The sequence below is a fragment of the Manis javanica genome, chromosome 11 (assembly GCF_040802235.1).
Source record: "Manis javanica isolate MJ-LG chromosome 11, MJ_LKY, whole genome shotgun sequence".
Taxonomy (NCBI): Eukaryota; Metazoa; Chordata; class Mammalia; order Pholidota; family Manidae; genus Manis; species Manis javanica.
In genome coordinates this window covers 6,423,788-6,448,088 of record NC_133166.1, presented here as the reverse complement: position 1 = coordinate 6,448,088, position 24,301 = coordinate 6,423,788, and the positions used below count along the sequence as shown (strand labels likewise).

General features: G+C 34.2%; 1 long non-coding RNA gene across 1 annotated transcript in view; it reads right to left on the bottom strand.

The window, feature by feature from the left end:
- Positions 1-24,301, bottom strand: part of LOC118971070 (uncharacterized) — a 51,537-nt gene that overhangs the window by 1,181 nt on the left and 26,055 nt on the right. The window contains exon 3 of the long non-coding RNA XR_005059342.2: positions 872-999. This is a non-coding gene — a long non-coding RNA (uncharacterized lncRNA). The remainder of the gene's footprint in view (positions 1-871; positions 1,000-24,301) is intronic.

Here is a 24,301-nt window from a genome sequence, read left to right as displayed (position 1 = left end):
TGGCCCGGCAGGGTGTGAATCCCCAGTCACTGGGACTGTTGGCCTCCTCACCCATCCATCCCAGCAGCTCCCTCTAAGGCCACTCCTGAGTGTCATGCTGCCAAACCCAAGAACACCATGCCTACCCTCTCTTGTACACTCAGGACCATGGTTTTCCTCCATTCCTTCTAAGGATTTGTACTCAGTTGTCTTTGCCAGCTCTTTTCAACCCAAATAATAAATAGTAGAATTACTCAGGATGTACTCACGCCTCAAGTTCTCATTTACAATCCTCTTTCCTCTAGCTTGTAAACCCATCATTTGCATGATTGACAGCCCTCTAAAACCAAATTCTTAGTCTTCCACAAACCTCCTCCTACAGTTTTCCTCCAATTTGGATCTTAGTAACTGAAAAATTCATCTATCCATTGCTGAATTCTAAAACCTAGGTTCTGCTCCTAACATATATTCTTCTTTATGTCTTACATACATTCCATGACATCTCTTCAATTCTACACATAAAATATTTCTTGATCTACCTGTTGTCCTTACCTCCATTGCACCTATACTACTATACCCCTAGTATAAGGTGATGATTGGAAAAGCCTCTTATTTGGACATACTGATTAAATTTCCTCTCCATTGAGCAGCCTGAGATATTTTTTAAAAGGTGTAATTCACACCTCCTTTCTTCCCATATTAAAACCCCCCTATGCATTCATCTCCTTCTAACATTGGATAACTCCAAATCACCTTTAATTTTCCAGATCAAATCTTACTTCTTCAGAAAGACCTTTTCTGGCTTTATAATAAAAATCTTCCTCATTATAATATTTCATAGAACCTTTGTGACACTTAAATAGAATATAAAATGATATTGGATGGTACTTACCTTGAACTTTCAGCTGTAGACTAAACTGAGAAGAGTAGAACTGTACCCCCAGATTGTTAGGAGAGTTGCATGACTTACTAAAAGGTATTCATATTAATTCTTCATCCATCGATCCACATCACCAAGCTCTATGGGTAAAAAAAGAAGAAGAAAAAAAGGATTAAAAAGGAAAAAAAAGAAAGTTAAGACTCACTGAGCAGAGATTTCCTTCCTTCTTTACAAAGAATTAGAGTTTCTCCCACAACTCCAAGTCTAAAGAGGGCTAAAAAGGCCACATTGCGAGCTGACTACTCTGAAGGTACTAAGTACTACAACTGGGTCCTGAATAAAATATATTTAAAGACATCACTTTTCTTTCTGAAAGAAGACATATTTCTAATGGTAAACAAATGAAACAATCAGAATATGAACTGAAATTACTTATAGGGTGGTGATAAAAGGCCAAAGTGAGTTTCCTTATGCATGCTGCCCTCTGGACATTAAGACTTGGAGTTTCTGAAGGACAAAGGGATAAACCTATCACTTTTGACATGAGGGGAGCAGAATGCTCAAGAGGTTCCAGAATGGTTGTACCTTACTGGAAGAAGCAAAAAATCTTCTTTGGAGAAAAGCACCTCCACGACATGCCACAGGAACCCAGTGGCTCAATTACAGCAGCCCTAGTCACTGAAGACATTAACCCCCCCATCCAAATACTCTCTTCCATCGCCTAGACCTGTGGGCACCTGAAGCAGCAGAGTAAAATAGAGAGGGAGAATTCTTGCATTGCATGATTGCATGTGACATTGGATTTGAGATTTTGACTGGACTAGAATTCCTAATGTCTTAAAATGAGACTCTTCTAGCTTAAAGAGCCCTGAAGTTTATGGATATGCCTGAGACACCGGAATCTGGGGCAGAGTCCAATGACTGGGGAAGGGTGATTCAGCAGAACGTGTTTAATGCCAGTTTGGGGAGAATAAAGCTTTATCCTAGTGTGCCCAACCAATGTTTGTCTATTCAATAAACTGTTACATATATTTCTAACTATCTATTTTCAAGATCCAACTTTTTTAATAGATTACAAATTCCCATAAAGGCAACAGCCATATTTGACACTCTCATCAACAAATATTGAGTTGGTGACCATTTTTTTAAATAATGCTTTCAACTAATGTTTCAAAATATAGGTAAAGATGTCTCTGGAAAACCACCAGAAATAAAGTGGTCTTAAGTCAAATTCTTATGAGAGTGGCCTTTCACATTTCTGTGTCTCCATCAGTTAAAGAACAGGCACGAGAAAACAGTGATATAACTTAAAGACAAAGTAATTGAGGCCTAGATTTGTTTCCTCCCTTACCTGTTAAACGTAAAGCCATAGTTTTAGCTTAAATGACATAAGTCATTTGATCAAGGTTGCAGTTTTAACTATATATTGCTGCATATCAAACTAGCTCCAAACATGGTGGCTTAAAACAACAATTATTTATTAATGACCGTACTTCTGCGGATTGAGAAAGGCTCAGGCACGTAGCTCTGCTGCTCTTGCTTGGGGTTTCAGGGGGTTGCAGTCAGGTGGCTTCTGGAGGTGACAGGCACATGGTTTCCCCGTGTGACTATATTTGGGCTTCTTTGCAGCTTGAGTGGTATTTAAAGAGGACAAGTTCCAGTGTTCAAGTGCTTATGAAGACTCTGTTTCTGTCACACTTCCTAATATCCCAGTGGCCAGCACAAGACCAGAGTAATATAATTAGGAACTACATAAAGATATGAATATCAGAATGCGTGTGCAATTGGGGACCTCAAGGAAACAATACACCATACTTAGAGTCACAGAAAGAGCTCAAGGTGATCTCAGGTCTGACTCTGTGGTCACCATGTCACCACAGGCTGATGGCTTCTCAGTGACTATGTGGTGCTTTTTCCATTGTAACTTGAAAATCTAGTAATAGGAAGAGGTAAGAGAAAGATGAAAACAAAAACAAAGTTCCCTAACTACCACTGTTTCTTTGTTCCCTACAATTCTGCTTTCTTGACTAGTGGCTTAGCCACGCCATCCACAGGGTCATTGTTCCTTAAAATTCCAGTGGTTGTGCTCTCCTTTCCAGTGTTTTTCTTGCCTCTATTTCTCTTACACTAAAGTTTGATGATAAAACGAATGAGGGGTAATACTTCTCTTGGTGCAAGCCCTTTCTCATTCACATCCCCTATGTAACAGAAACTTGAACATACATACACACATGCAAACACACACACATTAAGGTGTTTGGTACCCAAAGAATCATCTTACTTGATAATTTATATTTCCTGACTATATTACACTGTTATAGTATTTCCACTCTACAGAGACCTTAGAAATGTTAAACTTAATGCTTATACTACCACTACATACTATTTCTAGGACTAGACTTAATTAAAGCGGCCTTACTGAAATGACCTAAATGTATTATTTTTAAAATTTTTGTAAGGGATAGCAATGTTCCTTCCCAAAAAGGAACAGGAGAACATAAACTACTCAGTCACCATCTACATAAGTAGAAATGATACTGGATGAATTTCAGCAGAAGCTAGCCAATGACATGATATATTCTAACAAACTCAAAGTTTAGAAGACAGGGAAATAAGGCAGAACTGACATTAGATAATATTAGACATTTTTCAAGAATGAAAGACATTAAGGGAAGCTAAGTATGAACAAATTTCTAAACTTAAGGAAAAAAATGAACTCTATGAATGTGTCTTATCAGAAATAGTATCAACTTTGCTCTAATTTTTATGCACTGAGCCTTAGTATCCCCTTAAAATTACAGAAAGTTTTCTCTATTCATTTTCCTTTTCTACCATTGATATTCCCACTGTGTCACTGATTATAATAATTACATAGATTCATATTTGAATCTGTGATCCTTGCACATTGAAGATCATTCATATGCTTCTTGAAATAATAATTACATGACATTGAAGTCTAATACAGTGCATTTAGATTGTATGATACTTGTTGTTTCTAATAAAGTAATTAACATGACAGCTCCTCCCTCACTATAAAACACTGAGTTAACAAAGCAGTTTACCTAGTCTCCAGCATTGCAGATATAAAATTTAGATTTGTAAACAGAATCTCTGCTAGGCAAGGATAATATATTAGTTTCACTATATGCCCAGCTCTGAACATGCTCCTGGCACTTGTTAGGAAGTTAACAAAATTAGCTGATCTATTTTTTCTTGTTGTTGAAGAGTTTAATATCCCTGGAAATAATCAGTTCAATACTAAGAAATAGGTGAAGGATCTACTTCACAGACAGTCCAGTTATGTGCTTTATGACAAAGAGAGAATGCCAATATTTAATCAGGAAATGACCTACGTGGCCTTTCTTGATTATAAACAACTTAGTTTTGGAGAAGCCAGAAAATAAAACAAGCTTTTGTTTATCCTTGAAGGCATTTTGTGGCTATCGAGGTAGCTCATTCGACATAAGATTTATTGATTATAATGGCGCTGCCTAAGCTGGAATTTTGCTAGGGGTTTTTGCCATCTTCCTTCTGCTTGGAACCTGTGGCAAACATATATACCGACTACTTAAGTTCTCAAGAAAAAACAAACTTAACTGAGAAACTAGTTATAGGCAGAAGGCTACAATTGCCTGTTTATAGAGACAATGGAATATTTTTCCTTGAGACTAAAAAACTTCAGGTCAATTTTAAAGAATGTATACATGTTAGTGGCAGTCACAAGGGATCATAAATAAAGGCCAGCTGAACCTGTCTATCAGAGTTTACTTATGTTCACAGGAAATCCATTAAAATGTCCTCTACCTGATGGACTAACAGTTACCAAAGGGAAAGGGACTGGGGAGGGTGGGTGGGAAGGGAGGGATAAAGGTATTAAGGGACATTATGATTAGCACACATAATGTAGGGGCACACGGGGAAGGCAGTACAGCACAGAGAAGACAAGTAGTGACTCTATAGCATCTTACTATGCTGATGGACAGTGACTGTAATGGGGTATGTGGGGGGGACTTGATGATGGGGGGAATCTGGTAACCACAATGTTGCTCATGTGATTGTATATCAATGATACCTTAATAAAAAAACATGTCCTCTACCTGGAACATACAGCTTTAGAAAACTGAGAATTTTCCTGGACCTATATAAATGTCTAAGAATTTATAAAATATATAAAGATATTCTATAAATTCTATATATAATATATATAATATATAATATAAATTCTATATATATAATATATAATGATATCTATAAAAATATAAAGATATTCTATTTTGATATTCAAAGATTTGTATTTTTACTTAAAGATTTTAAAATCACATTCTGACCTAAACAGAAAAGAATTATTTTTTCCATTACTTTAGATTTTCCTACTAAGATTAGTTATAAGTGAACTGGTTTTACAAATTTTTAGTAAGCGTGTCCTTCTACTTTAAATCTGGTTATCTAGAAAAGTATTTCCTGAATGACTGCTTTACAGAAAAATCCCTAACCTCTTAAATCTCCCACAACAAACTAGATTTTAACATAGTTTTAAAGATACATTTCACTTTTACGAACTTCTTCATCTTTTTGATTTCTCACTTGGGTGAAGTTTTATAAAATTTCTGATTTCTACCTCTAACTTTATGCTGTATGGCTACTGTCACTAAAGACATGTTAGCAAGTATTTTATCATATTTCATTCAATGTCACATGGCATTGAGACACGCTGAGTTCAGAATTAACATGGGTGATGAGCACATGGCTATTTTTCCACAAACACATTTGCAAAGCTCAGTGCAGAGCCCTTGGCTCACCTCATCTTCTGAGCACATTCCCCCTTCCTTCTCTTTTATCTCCAGAAGTGATTATCTCTAGTTGTCCTCACCCTCCAATCTTGCTCCTTTAGCAAACTTGGCCCCTCCTGTTTGGGTTTCACCAGACCTATTTCAAGTCTGTATCTGCTGATTGACTGTAGCTTCCACATAAGCAGGGAAAGTCCCATATTTGTCAGCTTCTTGGGGAAGGGATCTTTTTTTTTAAATTTGTTTATTATCGGTGACCAACACTGGGGAGGATAGGATCAAAGAGCAGTTTTTCTTCAAGAAGCTCTTCTTCGGGTGCTCTCCTTCCTTCACATCCCTCTTAGACTATGTGAAATGCAAATTAATAGGGCAGATGTGACATCATCCTGTTGTTTCTCTCTTCATTAGAAGTGCAGGTCTCCCGAAGGAAGATGGCTGATTAATGAATTTTGCCACTTGACAGGTTAAGATTAATTACTCAAAATGCAAAGCTGTTTGTTACCAGGCAAACAGCCTTCCTCAGGCAACAATTTATTTCATAGTAAGCTAGAAAAAACCTGGTTGTTTGGACTTTTTAAAATAGATGGTGAACAAAGGGATAATAATTTACTGTACTAAGTTAAGGGGAAAACTTCCCTGAAAATACTTTCCTAATCATGTGTGTTCAGTGAAGTAGCCTTTCTCTAATTAATATGCTGTTGTTTTTAAACTGTTTATTATTTATTTTTTAATAATAGGTAATTGTTTACCATCTCAATAGTAATATGATTACAGTACTTTGAGGAAACCTCTGTATTCTTCATTATTATTGCAAATTTTTAAAATATGTCTTTTTAAAGGGATAGTGGCTTAAATAACTTTACCCTTTACTTGGGAGTAATCAGTCTAACAAGATGGGTCATTCTCTCAACATGCAAATGTGATTATCTGTTTATGCACTTACAGACTTCTTTTCAAATGACAGAATTGTTCTCTGATCCAATTAATTATTATATTTCAGTGTTAAGGGGATATTGTCTGTTTTTTATTCCCATCAGTACAAAGTTGTTGAATTCAGATGTAGAAAATAACGAGGTTTCTCATTTGCCATCTGAATGCACTGGAGAATGCACCAGAGTAAATATTAGGAAGATTATCATCTTCCCAATCTCTTTCCATTTTACTCCCTTCTGGGAGAAAAGACTCGAGATAGACAGCCAGTGGATTTATGATCTGTCATTTGCTTTCAGAGCTCCCCAAAGATTCACAGGTTATTTTTTGCCCAGTGGGAGAGACCTCAGCTTTCCCTTATTTCATTTTGGCCACTTAAAAAAACAAAAGAAATACATCTATATCGAAATAATTGACCGGTGCTCTTCAAAACTGCAAAGGTCATGAAAAACGTGGGGGCCTAAAGAACTACACAGATTGGAGGGGATTAAATGTAAGATGGGGTCCTGGAACAGAAAGTAAGACTCTTGGTAGATATTTTTCACTAAAAAAACTAGCGAAATTGGACTAAATTCTGTAGTTAAGAGCATTATACAGATAATTTCATGTTTTGGTAATTGCATGATAGCTGTATAAGATCTTACAGGAATAACTGGGTGAGGGAATATATAACTGTGTATGATTTCATCACTTTGGTATAAGTCTAAATTTTAAAATTAAAATTAAAGTGCATAATTTCTTTTCCTCAAATGGGCATTTCTCAATCTCTAATGACATTCCAAAACAAAACTCTTTAAGTCAGTCTATATTATTTTCTAAAACACCAAAAATCACAATACATATTTTTATTTCACTCTACATAACAAATGCTTTCTTTATTTAAAAAAATGCATTATTTCAGGGAGTTTGGTTTTCAACAATGTAACATAAAATGATTAGTGACACTATTCTGTTTTTATTTAAACAGTATTGAAAATATGGTCCCAAACATTTTAACATTTTAACAAACATTGGATCACCACGTTGAAGTTAGTTGATTCAATATAGAATATACTAGAAACTGAGCAAGAAAAACAGTTGGCTGAGCAACACTTCCTCAAGGAAGAAAGGTGGAGGGCATTTCCTGCTGCTGGTAACTCTTGCTGGGGATGAGCTGATAAGAATTCTTCTTCCTCAAGATATAGCAGTAAGGAGTTACCTAATGAATGCCCTAGACTCAAAAATCCCTAATGATCTAAAGTCCTGCATTTGAGAACCACTAAAAACTTAGAAGTAAAATCCCCTATTCAGGGGTTGGCAACATTTTTTTTTTAAGGCACAGACAGTATATATTTTGGGTTTACAAGTTATAGGGTCTCTGTCACAACTACTCATCTCCACCATTGTCTACTAAAGCACCCATAGACAATAAGAAAGCAAATAGGCATGGTTGTATTCCAATGAAACTCTATTTAAACAAAAGTATGTAATAGAATGGATTTGGCCCATCGGCTATAGTTAGCTGATGCCTGCTCTATTTCACTTTCACACAGCTACCCCCCTTTCATACTCTCATTCATAAAAAGAGTGACTCACTCACTACCTTAAACTTCTAATCTGTAAACCCAACATACTTCTTGGGTCACCATAGCCATGGAGGTAGCCTAGAGAATCCTCTGAGACATACTTAGGCCAAAGGTCATGCAAATCGAATTTGAGCACTTGCTCATACATCTCCCATTATATTGTACCTCTGTTAAATCATAAATAAGGTTAAAGAAGAGTTTGGTGTAAGAATAAGAATTTTGATCTTTGAAACAGGCCAACTTGGACTCCAGTCCTGATTGTCACATATTAATTGGGCAGTATCTTAAAATACTTAATATTTAGTTACCTCATCTATAAATAAATAATAAAAATATATTCATTAAAGGGTAAGAATGATAGCAATGTGTAAGTAGCTTATACGTCAACTAAGGCTCTATATTTTTCTAAAATCAACACAAAAAAACTTGAAGGAAGTTTATTTCAACATTTCAAATGTGATAAAATAATTGCAATTTATATTTGAATCTTTGAGAAAATTTAAACCAATCAAATTTATAATATCCAGCAACACTTTTTAAAATCCTAATCTCTATTTTTAAGCTCACCCAAACTAGTATAGTTACTGTAAACACAGAAAGATGTTACAAAATTATTGATTATATTCTCTATGCTGTACTTTCATCCCCCTAATTTATATTATGATTGAGATTTTTCACCTCTTTATCCCCTTCACTATTTTGCACACTCACCCCAACTCCTCTCCTGTTACTTCTTATTGGCTATGAATCTATTGCTGTTTCATTTTTGTTCTTAGATTCCAAAAAATAAGTGAAGTCACATGGTATTTATATTTCTTCACTTAGCTTATTTCACTTAGCATAATACCCTCTAAATTCATCCATGTTTACACAAATGGCAAGATATATTTCTTTTACATGGCTGAATAATATCCCATTGTGTGTATATATATATATTTCTCCTCTTCTATATCAGGTCATCTACTGATGGACACTTTGGCTGTTTTTATATCTTGGCTATTATAAATAATGCAGCAATAAACATAGGAGTGCATATATCTTTTTGAGTTATAGATTTTACTTTCTTCAGGTAAATTCCTAGAATTGTATTACTAGGTTGTATGGTATTTCTACTTTTTTTGAGGGACCTCCATATTGCTTTCCATAGTGGCTGTGCCAATTTACATTCCCACCAAAAGTGTAAGAGGGTTCCCTTTTCTCCACCTCCTTGACAACACTTCCAATTTCTTGTCTTTTGGATTGTGGCCATTCCAGCTGGTATGAGGTGATAACTTATTGTGGTTTTGATTTGCATTTCCCTGATTACTAGTGATGTGGAACATTTTTTCATGTGCCTGTTGGCCATCTGTATTTCTCCATTGGAATAATGTCTATTTGGGTCCTCTGCCCATTTTTTAATTGGGTTATTTGCTTTTTGGTGTTGATTTGTATGAGTCCTTAATATATTTTGGATGTTAGCTCATTATTGGATATATAATTTGAGAATATATTTTCCGATACCATAGCTTTTTGTTTTGTTGATGGTGTCCTTTGCTGTACAGAAGCTTTTCAGTTTGATGTAGTCCCACTTGTTCATTTTTGCTTTTGTTTTCCTTGTCAAGAAGATGTGTCCAAAAAAGTTACTCAGCTTATGTTTAAGGTATTTTTGCCTGTTTTCTTCTAAGAGTTTTATGGCTTCATGTCTTATATTAGGTCTTTAATCCATTTCAAGTCTACTTTTGTGTATAGTGTTAGAGAGTAATCCAGTTTCATTATCTTGCATGTAGCTGTTCCATTGATCTGTGGGTCTGTCTTCATGCCCGTACCACATGGTTTTGATTACTATAGCTTTGTAGTAGAGCTTGAAGTCAGGGAGCATGATACCCCCAGCTTTGTTCTTCTTTCTCAAGATTACTTTGGCTATTCAGTATCTTTTGTGGTTCCTTATAAGTTTTAGAATTATTTGCTCTAGTTCATTGAAAAATGCCATTGGTATTTTGATAAGGATTGCCTGAATATGTAAATTGCTTTGGGCTGGATGGCCATTATGATAATATTAATTCTTTATATCCACAAATATGGGATAGATTTCCAATTATTTATGTCTACTTCAATTTCTTTCATCAGTGTCTTATAGTTTTCAGAGTATAGGTCTTTAACCTCCTTGGTTAGGTTTATTCCTAGGTAGTTTACTCTTTTTGATGTAATTATAAATGGAATTTTTTTCCTGATTTCTCTTTCTGTTAGTACATAGGAATGCAACAGATTTCTGTATATTGATTTGTATTCTGCAACTTTGCTGAATCTAGTTATTATTTCTAATAGTTTTCTGGTAGAGTCTTTAAGGTTTTCTACATATAATACCATTTCATCTACAAATAGTGACAGTTTTACTTTTTCCTTACCAATGTGGATGCCTTTTATCTCCTTCTCCTGTCTGAGTGTTGTAGCTAGGACTTACAGTACTATGCTGAATATAAGTGGTGATAGTGGTTATTTTTGTCTTGCTTTTGATCTTAGAAGAAAAGCTGAAAGCTTTTCACCCTTGAGTATGATGCAAGCTGTGAATTTGCCATATATAGACTTTATTATGTTGAGGTACGTTCCCTCCAAACCTAGTTTGTTGAGAATTTTTATCATGAATGGATGCTGAATTTTGTCAAATGTTTTTTTCAGCATCTATTGAGATTATCATATGGTTTTTATCCTTGCTTTTGTTATTGTGGTGTATCACATTGATTGATTTATGAATATTATACCATGCTTGCATCTCTTGAATAAATCCCACTTGGTCATGATGGATGATCCATTTGATAAATTTTTAATATGGTTTGCTAACATTTTGTTGAGGATTTTGCATCTATGTTATCACTGATACAGGTCATCTTTTTTTTTGTATTGTCTTTGTCTGGTTTCATTATTAATGTGATGCTGGCCTCAAACAGTTTGGAAGCATTTCTTCCTCTTTTATTTTTTGGAATACTTTAGGAAGGATGGATATTAACTCTCTAAATGTTTGGAGTATTTGAGCTGTGAAGCCCTCTGGTCCTAGAATTTTGTTTGCTGGGAGTTTTTTGATGACCAATTAAATTTTGTTACTGGTAATCACTTGTTCAGATTTTCCATTTCTTCCTGGGTCAGTCTTAAAAGTTTTACAGTATTAGGAGTTTGTCAATTTTATTCTAGGCTGTCCAAGGTATTGGAATATAATTTTTCATACAATTCTCTTATAATTCTTTGTATTTCTGTAGTGTCAGTTGTAATTTCTTTTTCATTTATGATTTTGTTTATCTGTGCCCTCTTTTTTCTTGATAAATCTGGCTAGAAGTTTGTCTACTTTGTTTATATTCTTGAAGAATAAGCTCTTGGTTTTGTTGATTCATTCTATTGTCTTACTCTCTACATATTTCTGCTCTGATTGTTATTATGCCCCTCCTCCTAAATTTGGGCTCTGTTCCTCTTTTTCTGGTTCCTTTTAATTATGAGGTTAGATCATTTATTTGGGATTGTTCTTATTTCTTGAAGTAGGCCTTAATGTTATGTATTTCCCTCTTAGAACTGCTTTTGCTGCATCCTACATGTTTTGAACCATTGTGCTTCTGTTTTCATTTGTATTCATGTATTTTTTGATTGTCTCTTTGATTTGTTCATTGGTCCATTAGTTGTTTAGAAGCATATTGTTTAGCTTCCAAGTATTTGTGTTTTTCTTTATTTTTTTTTGTTTTCTTCATGTAATTAATTTCTAGTTTCATACCATTGTGGTCTGAACAGATGCTTGATACAATTTCATTATTTTTTAATTTATTGAGGCTTTTCTGTGTCCTAATACATGATCTCTTCTGGGGAACATTCCAAGTGTACTTGAGAAGAATGTGTTTTCTGCTGATTTTGGGTGAATTGTTCTGTATGTATCTGTTAAGTCCATCTGATATGTCATTCAATGCCATCATTTCCTTACTTATTTTCTATCTGTATCATCTATCCATTGATGTTAAGGGGGTGTTAAAATCACCTAATATTATTGTGGTGCTATTTATTTCAACTTTTAGTTCTGCTAGTTTTTGCTTCATATATTTAGGTGCTTCTATATTGGATGCACAGATTTCCTTTTTTTAATTGAAGTATAATTGGCACACATTAGTTTCAGTATACAGCATAATTATTCAACAATTTCATATATTGCAAAATGATCACAATACATCAATTATCATATAGGACATAGAAATTTTTTGCAGTGAGAAATTTGAGGATTACTCATTTAGCAACTTTCAACTGTTCAACACAGTCATATTAAATATAGTTGCCATATTGTATATTAAATCCCTGTGACTTATTTATTTTATAACTGGAGGATTGTACTTTTCCTCTATGTTATCACGTTACCCACCCCACACACCCCACCTCTGGCAACTACCAATTAATTCTCTGTTTCTATGATCTTGATTTTTTATTTTTACTTTTTTTTGTTTCTTGGATTTCTTCTTTAGATTCCATATATAATAAGTTAGATCATATGGTATTTGCCTTTTTTCTGTCTGACATAGTTGACTTAATGTCCTCAAGGTCTATTCACGGTGCAAATAACAATAATTCACTCATTTTTCAGCTGAATAATATTCATTTGTGTGTGCATTTGTGATATATAATAACATTTTATTTACCCATTCATCCATCAGTGGGTATTTAGGTTGTTTGTATATCTTGGCTATTGTAAGTAATGCTGCAATGATTACAGGGGTGCATCTATCTTTTCAAGTTAATTTAGTTTTCTTCAGATAAATACCCAGAATTAAAATTGCTGGTAGTTATATTTTAACTTATGAGATACCTACATCCTGTTTTCCACAGTGGCTGAACCAATTTACATTCCTACTAGAGTGTACAAGGGTTCCCTTTTCTCCACACCCTCTCCAAAATTTGTTATTTCTTGTCCTTTAGATAAGAAGCCAGTCTAGAAGATCTGACGCAATTTCTCTTTGTAGTTTGTATTTTCATTTCATTGATGATTAATGATGTTGAACATCTTTTCATGTAACTGTTAGCCATCTATATATCTTCTTTGGAAAGATGTGTGTTCAGATATTTTGCCCATTTTTTAATCAGATTGCTTGGATTTTTGTTATTGAGCTGTAGTTAACTTCTCTGGCTTGTTTATTTTTTCTCTGATCTACATGTTTCCATCCACCATAATATACAATTTACTTATTTTCTATGTTAATTGTTAGTTTCCTTTTGTTGAATAAAACTTGACTGATGACAGGACTGTTTTCTCTTTTGTTCCACTTGATGTAGCTCATATACGCAGAACAGTGCTTAGGAAAGAACAGGCACATTATAAATATTGGCTGAGTAAATGAATTATTCTAATTTTATATTACAGAAATCCTGGAACCAGGCTGTCACAGACCAAATTCCTCCTTTGCTGTTGCGGAATAGGAAAGAAGAGAAACTGTGACAGAAAATTCAAATTTATTTTGAGGACAGAGGTCACTGAACAACATGCATGTTAGGATATGCTGACCTCAGTATTAACATACATTACTTGACAGACAGAAGCCTCATAACAAATAGGGCTTTTTTTTGTACATAGCGTATATTTATTATACAGATTTATTTCATTTTTAATCTTTTCAAAAATTTTTTATTTAGCTAACAAAAATTTCTGAATCTGGCTAAGATGAAATCAAGGATCTGATATACCCATATATCAGAAACAACTAAAAAAAAAAGACAAAATGTATGAAACAATGGATTTTAAGATATTGGATATAATAAAAGAGAGTGATCCCTGAAAGACAGGAGACATGTAAGGTAAGTCCTACAATTGCCCTAACTTATTACCTAAAGATTTCGAGGAATGACACAGAAAAGGAGAACCCAGTTGGAGCCAGTCAGTCAGTCTGCCTGAGGTTAGGAGACTGAGTCCCAGGAGACCAAACATGCTAGAGTTGAGGGCAGAGTAACAGAGACGAGACAGCAGTACAGAGCAAGAACTCTGGAGATCTGCAGAGGATCCCATTTGGGTCTTTATCTGAGGATTGGTCAGTGCATTCATGTCAGGAATCCACCCAAGAAAGAACCCCTCAAAAGCATTTCTAGTGCTCACACATGACTGGCAACACTGCCTGTTCACACTAGCTTTAGTGGAAAATCACATAATTGATGGGCATTTCATATAGTACTCCAAAACTTGCTGTCTTATTAGTGAGGCAAAATCAGCCCTAACTAGACGTTCCCCTGGTTATCTCTAAAAATCTCAAAAGCAAAACCAAAGAAGGTCAAATGGTTTCCAAGAAACTGAACTATATCCCCAAAAAAAGTTCAAAAATATTTATAGGAATACAAAAATAGCTAGCACCCAAAAAATTAAAATTTACAGTATTTAGCATCAATTAAAAATTACTAGGTATGCAAGGAAGCATGAAAATACAACATATAATTAGGAGAAAAACCAATCAATCAAAACCTACACACAAATGACACAGATGATAGGATAAGTAGACAAGTGCATTAAGACAGTGATTGTGACTATATTCCATTTGTTCAAGAAGCTAAGTGAAAGATTGAAACATGGAAGATGCTAAAAAAAGATCCAAATTGAACTTGAAGAAATGTAAATTAAAATGTCTGAGATGAAAACTGCATTAAACAGGATTAACAGAAGATTAAATATCACAAAAGGAGAAGTTAGTGAACAAAAAGATACAGTGGTGGCAAAAATTATCTAAGATTTTTAAAAAATTTAAAAATGAACATGGCAGCAGTTAGCTATGGTATAACTTCAAGCCTCGTGTCATATGTATGAGTAGAGTCTGATAGAGAGGAGCAGGATAAAAGGATGGAAAATATGTAAAGCAATAATAGCTGAAAAAAATTAATCACTGGCAGACTTACTTTACAATATAAATATTGAAGGAAGCTACCCATGCAGAAAGGAAGCTAAGCCAGGTAGCAATCTGAATCTACACAAAAGAATCAGAGTGGCAGAAATGGTAACTACTGGGTAAATATAAAAGACTTTTCTAACTTAAACCTCTTCAAACAAAATCTTATGAATGCCTTGTTAATTTGAATTCTGCTTTCTAACGCTTCTTTATGCTCTTTTCTACCTATCTTTAGAACTCTGAGCTACTCAGAAAGAGTTCAATAGAAAGACTGTTCCAACCCATACAACTAAAAAGTGTCTGGAAAAATGCTTTGTGGATGCAACATGAAGGCAGTTTGATAGCTTGGATGGAAGTGAGGCACATCCCTACCCCTTAGGCCACCCTGGTAGGTACCCAGCTTGGCTATCTTCTTTCCAGTAAGCACACTTAGCCCATGTTTGCATTATTAGATCACTTAAATTTCATGAGTTTCTTCAGAAAACAGCTTCATCTCTACTGGTGCTGATTACAAATCCTAAATTATAGAAACTGTGGAGCTAATCAATACTCATCTCCCTCATCCTGTTGATAACTGGTGGTCAGCCTGAACCAGACAGCACACTGACATCTGCAGTTCTTCTTCTGGACCCCAGCTGCACAGTCTCTCCATTGTTCATTGTCATTTTTTAAATCCTGATGGGTTATCTCTGACAGCTTCCATGGAAAGTCAGTTTACATTTTATTTTTAGCATTCTGTTTTGATAAATCAGAAAAAAAAAGAAGTCTGGTATGGAAATAAGACATAAAAGCAGAGATGGGAGCTGATTTTTAATAGGGCAGCAAGATATTAAGGTCATGGAAATATTTAGACTTCCAGCCTCTGAATGATATAGTATCTTTTTTCAAATTGCCTAAGGCTTTAAAATTCTGGGGACTATAAAATCTGCAGCAACTAGCAAAAATCACTGAACAGAGCATTAGCCAAGACCCATGTCAAACATTCTTCTAGAGGTACTTTTACAGAAAATACTTTTGCATGATTTGTTACCACTCATTTCACAAAGCATTCTGAGCACCAACTATGTGTTGGTGTTTGTGCTAAGCACTATTGAATGAATGAGATATGAATTTTGCTCTAAAGGAGCTCATAGTCTTTTGTGAAAAACATTTGAGTTGGATATTTAAAGCAAATTGAGTAAGTTGTGTAAGTGTTACTCATTCATGCACTCACTGTTTGACAAATATCTATTAGGGTGTTACTGGTTTATTTGCATAAGACCAGATTTTGTATGTCAAGTCCCAGTCCCTGTACCTGCAAATGTGACCTTATTTGGAGGCAAGGTAATTACAGAAATCAAATTGAAGTGAGGTCTTTAGGGTTGATCTCACTAATCCAACATGACAGATGTCTTTATAAAATAGAGCTATCTGGACACAGAGATATGCTCAGAAAGAAGATGATATGAAGATACAGAAGAACACTATGTAAAAATAAAGATGGCCATTTATAAGCCAGTTAGATAGACTTGGAAGAGATTATTCCTCAAATTTCCTCAGAAGGAACCAAACCTGCCAAGTCCTTGATCTCAGATTTCTAGACTCCAGAACTGTGAGACAATAAAGTTTTGTCGTTTAAGTCAGCCAGTTTATGGTACGTTGTTATGATAGCCCTAGCAAATAATACATATTATTTAGGTGCTATGTGCTAGAGATACCAGAATCAGAAGTATGAGGATAAACCAGCTTATCTTTAGGAGCTTCAATCCTCATGGAAGAACCGATAAAAGGCAATCAAAATACAGAATAATACCTGCTATAATAAATCAACAGGGAGGGCTATTGGAGCACAAGGTAAGCTAAACCATGCTAACACCCAGGGTACCAAGAATTAATTGGAGTCAACAAGGAAAGGACAGAGAGCATGGTCTAAATAAGGATACTGTATGTTCAAAGGTACAGAGGCATGAGAAAGACGGATCTTCATATTAACTGAAAAGATATAGATACCTCATCTGGCTGTTGGGTCTGTTCTCTTCCTTGCTACAGAAACTTTTTTAAACTTTGTATAATATTATAAGTCATCTTAGAACTTGGTTGTCAATGAGTTGCATGTGAATATTTGTGCAGTACCAACGTATCAGATTGTATTATTGATCTACATTATGGTATTTTATTTCTACTCAAAATCCACTTGCAACCAGCTGTATAGTACTTTTCTAGAACTCCATTTCTATAGAACCACTTTGCTTTTCCTATACATCTCTATTTATTTATGGCATTATTCCTCTCTGCTATTCTAGCTGAGTTTAATTCCTTCTTCAGTTGAATCTCGTTTCTGACTTCTCCAACAACATATATCTACTGTTATTATCGTAATGATAATTCCCTCCAATGGATCCCTGAAGAACTTAAAGTGATACAGAACTTACAACGAATCTGTACACTTCATTTGGTACTTAGTTGTTACCTTAGATATAGGGCAGTAGATAAAGCAATAGACATATCACTACAGACACAGATATCGACATAGAAATAAAGGTACAGATATAGATATATCTGTAGATACATCATTTTGTCTAATTAGATTTCAAATTCCTTCAAGTTATATCTGATTATCCTTCTCAAGCCTATTTACTTATGGCATCTTTTTTTGATGATAATTTTCTGTTGCCTTATGGTCAACATTAGGTTGACATTCTATACACACACATATATATATACACAACAAATTTATGTATTTTTTAATTTAAAATAAATTAATGAAAATAATTTTATTTAAACTAGTAAATATTTTGTTGGTCATTCACCCACATTTGTTACCAGAAGTAACACAAAGCTATTTGTTGATAATATTCAAAGCTATTTCATTTTTCTTTTAATGACTCATGAAACATCTGAATCATTCAATTGGCAAGTGGTTCCTCATAGGCAAAGGTTATCTGCCCATCTCAGAAACAAAATATAGACAAATAATATATACTATCATTAGCTGAATTCAATCTGCATGAACTATAATAACTAAGAAGTAGACCTCTTATATTCTTGAGGCCAGTCTTCTAAGTAAGAACTTCATGGATTTGATTTTATAACATAAGATGTTATGCCTAAAAACATAAAAAAGAATCCTAATATTACTGGATCAGTCTCCATAAGAGATCTTTCTATATGTGTGTGTATATATATATATATATCAGACCTCTTCTGCAAATATTTTTTGCAGATGTTTTTTAATGATTTTTATTATTGATATTTGTTTACTGTAAAATAAATGTCAAAGCTTGAACATAATCAAAAATTAATAAATGTAATCTTTATAAGATGTTTACTGAATATATTTGGCATCTATAACTGAGAAAAAAATTAAAAATCAGACTTCATTTATAAAGAGACTGAAGTAAATTGACCTAACTGTAAATGAACAAGAAAATCACTAGAAATAGTTGAAACGAACAAGGGAAATTTCAGTTTAGGCTTGATATATGTATATTATCATAACAATTTTCTACTTTTACTTTACTATTTCCAATATGATGGATGACATAGAAAGCAGACCATTCTCTCACATATTTTCTTTGAATTTACTTGAGGGGAACAAAAAGAATTGTGGAACAAAGAAATGGACAGAGCTCTGCCAGTCAGAACTTGTACTAGTCAGGATTAACACCAGGCATCATTCATAGTAGGGACTAGCATTCTTGCTTTTATTTAAACATTTCTATCTGACTTTCCTGGGCAGTCTCGTCTGAAATTTAAGATGACTGCCCTCTGAGAGATGCAAACCTCTCTCTAACAAGGGTCTGTGAAGATGGCCCTGAACAGTCTATATTCATGCTAGGCAGATGCAAAACAAATTTCACTTCCTCAGAAGAACAGGCATATGCATTTCTTGGATAACAGAGCCAAGTAAATTTCTATGTGACTTCCAGAATTCTCAGATGGCTAAATAAACCTTCACCAAGTACATTCTGTGTGAGCCACTGAGTTAGGTTCTAGGGTTACTAAAGGTCAGTAAACATCCTTCTAGACTCATAGAGTCAATTATCTGGTAAGGAAACAAGCTAATATAAAACCATAATAGTGGGTTTTAAAGTCAATAGTGCTTTACTTCATCTGCTTTCTAGTTCTTACTTGTGCTAGTGAGTAAGAAGAGCAAAATAAATTTAAGCCTGAGAGTAAGAAAAAAAAATTAAGCAGGAACTATACAGAAATTGAGAAATACATTGAAGAGTTTTCACTATTTGATTATCCAAAATATTCTCCAGAGAGCTCTGTTCATTTAGAGGGCTGAGAGTGGAAATGACTGAATCCCAAGCAGATGAACTAAGGGAGGTATAATTTACTTTCGCCTTTCCCTTTCTCTCATATTCTTGTATGGATTTTCACACATGATTAGTCCTACTACTATAATTCATGTTAGAGAACTCATTATGATCCCTTTACCATTTTGTAAAAACAAAAAACCTGGGCCATGTAATTTAAATAGTATTGCTATCTAAGTCACCAAAAAGATTTTGACTTGAATTTTAGAACAATTATTGCATATCCTTCCACTGGTGAATCCACTGATCATTTTCACTGCAGTGATGAGAGTGCCCTACTTCCTCTTAATATTGAGAAAGAGGCCATGAGGCTTTCTGCAAACAGAGCCAATGTAGTGACAGTTTGCATTTAAACAGAAGTCTGCTTGATTCTAAACCTGCATTTTCACTGACTGGCTATATCAGCTTGTACTGTGCTATACTGTCTGTAGCTCAATCATATCAAGAAAAATTATGAAAAGCCCAAGTTTCTCGTCCCATGTATACAGATGTCATACTGTACACTGTGCTATTATTACTATCAGGAGGCTTAATTTTTATAGTTGCAATCATTATGCATGCTTTCTTCCAAGTTCTATGTTTTTTCAATTATATCATTCATCCTCGGTTTATGCAGGTTTTGTATTTGCCTTTCTGATGGTAGTATAATATTCCTTTAAAAACATAGCACTAGCCACTTAGCAATTTTCTCATAATTGGTCATTCGGACATTTTCTCAACTTTCAGTTATATAATGTAGCAATAAGCATTTTTGCACATATAGAGTAGGTTTTTATCCATTCTTGTATTATTCCCAGGAAATAGTGCTTGTTGAGTGGAATTGTTATGAGAATTACAGGCTCATACAATGTACTTTGAATGGTGAGTGTAAGAGTTCAGCAAGTGCTGGTGGCTCTCCTTGCTTTAGCACTGTCAGATATGACCCCAGTGAAGTGCAATAAAGCATTACCTTTTTAATGTATTTTTCAAATATATTTCTATTATATTGTATATGTTTTAACACAATATGGAGTATTCCATATGACTAATGTTGATTAATTTTTAAATTTCTTTTTCAATTTCATATGGACATTTTATATCATTATTTTTAAAAAATCATATTCATACCTTTGTAATAAATGATTATCTAGTTGCCCAATATTTTGTTGAAGTGCTACCCTGCTGTTGAACACTTAAGTTGCCCAATTTTTCACCTGTTAAGGGTAAATTTTTGGTGACAGTCCTTGAATATAGACTCTTGTCTGTATCTCTTAATATTCCCTTTGGATAAATTGCTGCCGGAGAGTTATTTAGATTTCCATACACATACTGCAGTCCTTTCCAGAAAAATTGATCTTATTTGTGATCTTAATTATAGTCTCACTATAACCTTGCCAACATTAAGTATATTTTAAAAATCTTTGCCAGCTTGACGATATAAAAATATATCTCATTGATATTTTCATTTTAATTTTATTTCTAATATCAACAGTTTTATATACTTATTAGCCATTTAAGGTTCCTCTTTTGCAAAGAGTTCATGTAAGCAGCTAGGGGCTATTTGTGTATTTATCCCTGTGGGGACATACGTTTTCTTTATTCTTTCATGATAGCTTTTTAAATATAAAAAATTTCTGATTTTACTTTCTATTAATTTTATGTTCTTCATTAAGAAATGGTTGTTTTCATTTGTAATATACCAAATCTATCAACATATTCTTGGGATTTTTCACCAATTCATTCATGAATTTAACATTCCCTTATATCAGGAGGTCTTTCGATTGAGTCTTCAATTACTTGCTACATTCAATTCTCTACATTTAAAATTATTTTCAGAGGGCAGTTTCTTTTTTTCTATTATTTAATGTGAGGATTAACTTAAATTTTCCCTTTAGCCAACAAATTGCTCCACACATTATTAACTGAATGCTTCTTTTTCTATCTTGTTATTTATGATCCTTTCATAATTCAGAAGTTTATTTTTATAACTATTTCCTCAGTAAAAATATAATACACATTAATCATAAAAATATTGGCAAACACAGGAAAAAAGAAAATCAAATTATCAGTACATTTATAAAATCCAGAGACAGTCTTACAATGTTGATATATATATTCCTAAAGATATAAATTTAATCATAGGCCCACTTTGTTTAGAAGTACAATAAAATGCCAAACACTTTTAAGCCTTTATTTTTTATTGGACAAACATTTATTTTCCTCCTAATCTGTTTCAGGCATTGTTGCTAAGGGTTAGGCATACAATGGTGGAGTTAAAAGAAAGTACTCTCATGCAGCCTATTGAAAGAAGTTAATTAGTAAAAAAGTAAAATCACCAGTTCCTTATCACATTTTTTGTATGTGTGACCAAGGAGGAAAAGAGATTTCCTCAAGAGGATGGAACAGAAGGATCTTAGATTTTCCATCTATTCAGGGAAGGCGTCTCCTGTGTTGAAGGCCTAAGAATGACCAGAGTTAGATAAACCCTTCTATGCTCTGGTGCCTTCTACAAAGCCATCAGAACAAAACAAAACAAAACAAAAAACTTCCATTTGAACTTCTGTCAGGCCCCTTGGCGGGGTGAGTTGATCCACTGATTGAGACTGAAGGTGCCAGTTGTAATTATTAGATTTATTTGGGGATGTATTCAAAAAACCTGATTTCTAAACTATTACACTTGGACAAACTACTTGGAAAGATGTATTCTGCAGTATTTAACTTAAAATGTGGGAAAAGACTATTTGCTTTATAAAAACATTTTAAGACAGGTTTCCTAGAGAGTAGTTTTACAATCTCTTGAAGCATTTAAAGTAGAATTTGATATATAAAAACATAGCTCATTTGCAGCTCCCTAAAGCCGTATTTCTAATGTAAAATACAATAAATCAGTGTCAAAGGGTTGCAAAAATGTTTAATTTTTTCCACTGGTTTTACGACATTCCACTCTGTTTGACATTCTAAGTCGTGTTAATGTCTTTAGGAATACTAAGACCAGCAATGTAACCTATTGAGCTGGAACACTGACTTATCAGTAAAAATAAAAATATTCAATAATATGTGGCCATAATTTATGTACTAGTGGAAAGAGCTATTTTCTTGTAATTACAGGAACCAGGTTTGAATTTCTGTCATGCTACCTACTAGCTAAGTGACCTTAAGGAAGTCATTTTACTCTTCTGAAAGGATTCATCGTATGTAAATTAGGGTACTGACCTAATCCACAGCACACCACTGTGTGTCTTGCATGAGATTTGTGAGAGCCTTTTGAAAAACATTCAGCTCTTTGTACATTCTGCTTCTCATGGCTCATGAATAATTATAATAGCCATACAGTTTATAGCAAAATTTGCCTTTTGCCTATTATCAGGCAAGTTGATCATTGAGAGTTTTATCTTAAGTGAGTTAGACAGCTACACACTGAAAACTCAAGGCTCATCTCTATGTCCTATAAGTAAAATCCAAGTCACCCTTGGTGAACTAAATGTCATTGGCAACTATGTACACAAGCCTGGTTCTACTTCAGGACAAAGTAGAAAAGACAACAGGCATTTCCCTGATGGTTCACATCTATACAAACACCTGAGCCAACAACAACAACAAAAAAAAAAAACAACTTTCTGTTGATTCACTATGATAATTCATGAGACTCAAGGGCCCTCCACATATTTCAGTCCTTACCAGAAAGTAGGAAAACGGTGTTCAAGTGACTGCTGAGTGAAGCAAGAATGAGCTCACTCAAAAAATACCTCTTAGACTGATCGTTTAGCAAGAAACACTGCTAGTAGCGAACACCTGTGCCACTTGACGTTATAATTTTATGTGCCCCATTAAAACAGTTTCTTTAGGAGGTGCAAAGTGGAGCTCTGAACATGCTAGGAAAATAAGGGCAGCTTCTGCTAGACTGATGTGTTTTTCTATGGTTCTAGGAAGTCATTTTCTTTATAAGGTTAAATATTTTTTTCCATATCACACATTGCAATAAAAGTCCATGCTGAGCTTTGTACACTGTTATTTAAAATAATCTGATTACACAAGCAGATCATCAAAGTCTCATATGTTTAACAAAATCCCAAATATGTTAAACCCCATAAATAATGTGTCATTAATCTTTGCTTATGTATATTGTTACTGGACCGTAAGATTTCTTATCTTCATATAGTACCTTGAAAGATGTACACTCTTGAAGATGTAGAAAAAAAATCCAATATTGTTAGCTATCTCTCTGTTTGGCATTCTTTAACATTGGGTAGAGAACCAACCTCTGAAGAACACTCTTTAGGTCCAGTATTTCCAATTCTACTTAAAAGCTAATTATAATTCTTCTTCTTATTTGTTTCAGTTTTAGTCTTTGTCAGACATTGTTCTGAATGCTTTCATTTATCATCTCAATCACTGTCACTACCAGGTACCATTAAAATATTCATTTCATAAATAAAGCATTAAGTTTTATAGAAGTGAAAGAACTTACTTAAACCATAAAAATAGGATTCATACCCAGATTTGACTCAGAGTCTAAGCTCTTCTGTCTAGATTTGAGGTTCCAGGAGAGAAATTGAAGTAAGTAATTTTACTGGTAAGTAACCAGAGTTTCTCAAAAGGCAGAAGAATCCTTACAAGCCTGATTCGTTTTGCTGTGCTTCATAAGTACTATGTGCATGTGTGTGTTTTTAAAACTAATTGAAGGTCTGTGGTAACCCAGTGCCAAGCTAGTCTATCAACATCTGTTTTCCAAGAGCATTTGTTCACTTTGTGTCTGTGTCACATTTTGGTAATTCTGGCAATATTTAATTTTTTTATTGTTATTACATTTATTATGGTGACCTGTGATCAGTGATCTTTGATATTACTTTTGTCATTGTTTCAAGATGCTGCAAACTACACCCATTTAAGACAGTGAACCTAACTGATATAAGTGTGTGTGTTGTGACTATTTCACCAACCAGCCATTCCCTCATCTCTCTCCCTCTCCTGGATTCTCCCTCTTCCCAGAGACACAGCAATACTGAAATTTGGCCAA